Genomic DNA, 1,878 nt, shown 5'->3' with positions numbered 1-1,878 from the left:
GTCTTTACAGTCTCACAGATCTGCAAGAACTCAGTTAAAAACTGATAAGGATCTTCAGATGGAAGTCCATAAAACTTGCAGTTTTGTTGCATTAAAGCAACTAGTTGAGGCTTAAGCTCAAAGTTATTGGCTCCAATGGCAGGAATGGAGATGCTTCTTCCATCAAACTTGGACGTTGGCTTTGTGAAGTCACCAAGCATTCTCCTTGCATTATTATTATTATTTTCGGCTGCCATGTCCTTCTCTTGTTCGAAAATTTCTGAAAGGTTGTTTCTGGATTGTTGTAATTTAGCTTCTCTTTATTTTCTCTTCAGAGTCCTTTCAGGTTCTGGATCAATTTCAACAAGAGTGCCTTTTTCCCTGTTCCTGCTCATATGAAAGAGAAGAAAACAAGAAAAGAAAGAGGAATCCTCTATGTCACAGTACAGAGATTCCCTTATGTTAGTAGAAAGAGAAAGGGGTGGAGGAATCCAAACACAAGATATAAGAAGTTCGGATTCGTAGATGAAGAGAGGTGAAGAGAAGTGTTAGTAATTAATTAATTAAATAGAATAAGATAAGAGAAGAGAGATTTCGAAAATAATTTTTGAAAAAGAGGTTAGTAATTTTCGAAAACCAAAGACAAAATATAATTAAAATTAAAATTTAAAACAAAAAGAATTTTTGAAAAAGAGAGGGAGAATTTTCGAAAATTAGAGAGGGATAAGTAGTTAATTGGTTTTGAAAAAGATAAGAAACAAACAAAAAGTTAGTTAGTTGATTGAAAAAGATATTGAAATCAAATTTGAAAAAGATATGAAGATAAGAAGTTAGATAAGATATTTCGAAATCAAATTTTGAAAAAGATAAAATTTTTGAAAAAGATAAGATAAAAGATAAGAAAGATTTAATTTTAAAATTGACTTAACTAACAAGAAACTACAAGATAAGATTCTAGAACTTAAAGATTGAACCTTTCTTAACAAGAAAGTAACAAACTTCAAATTTTTGAACCAATCACATTAATTGTTAGCTAATTTTTGAAAATTAGATATAAAAGATAAGAAAAAGATTTTTGAAAAAAAAAATATAATTTTTAAAAATTTCGAAAATAAGAAAAAAAATGGAAAAGATATGATTTTTGAAAAAGATTTTGAAAAGATAAGATTTTTAAAATTGAAATCTTGACTTGACTTGTAAGAAACAACTAATTTTAAAAATTTTTTGACCAAGTCAACCCAAAATTTTGAAAATTTGGAGGAAAATAAGGAAAAGATATTTTTTTGATTTTTGAATTTTTAAAGAAAAAACACAAAAATGTCCCAAAACATGAAAATTTTGGATCAAGACACAAGATGCATGCAAGAACACTATGAATGTCAAGATGAACACCAAGAACACTTTGAAGATCATGATGAACATCAAGAACATAATTTTGAAAAATTTTTGATGCAAAGAAAACATGCAAGACACCAAACTTAGAAATCTTTAATGCATGGAAAATATGAATGCAAAAGTGCACATGAAAAACAACAAACAACACAAAACAAGAAATCATCAAGATCAAACAAGAAGACTTGTCAAGAACAACTTGAAGATCATGAAGAACACTATGAATGCATGGGAATTTCGAAAAATGCAAGAAAAATTTTAAAAGCATGCAATTGACACCAAACTTAAAAATTAACACAAGACTCAAACAAGAAACACAAAATATTTTTGGTTTTTATGATTTTATGATTTTTTGGTATTTTCTTTATTTATTTTCGAAAAAAAGGAAAAAAAATTTTGAAAAATTTTTGAAAAAAAAAACAAAAAGAAAATTACCTAATCTGAGCAACAAGATGAACCGTCAGTTGTCCATACTCGAACAATCCCCGGCAACGGCGCCAAAAACTT

This window comes from Arachis duranensis, chromosome 8, assembly GCF_000817695.3.
Source record: "Arachis duranensis cultivar V14167 chromosome 8, aradu.V14167.gnm2.J7QH, whole genome shotgun sequence".
NCBI classification, from domain to species: domain Eukaryota; kingdom Viridiplantae; phylum Streptophyta; class Magnoliopsida; order Fabales; family Fabaceae; genus Arachis; species Arachis duranensis.
This window is presented reverse-complemented; position numbering follows the sequence as displayed.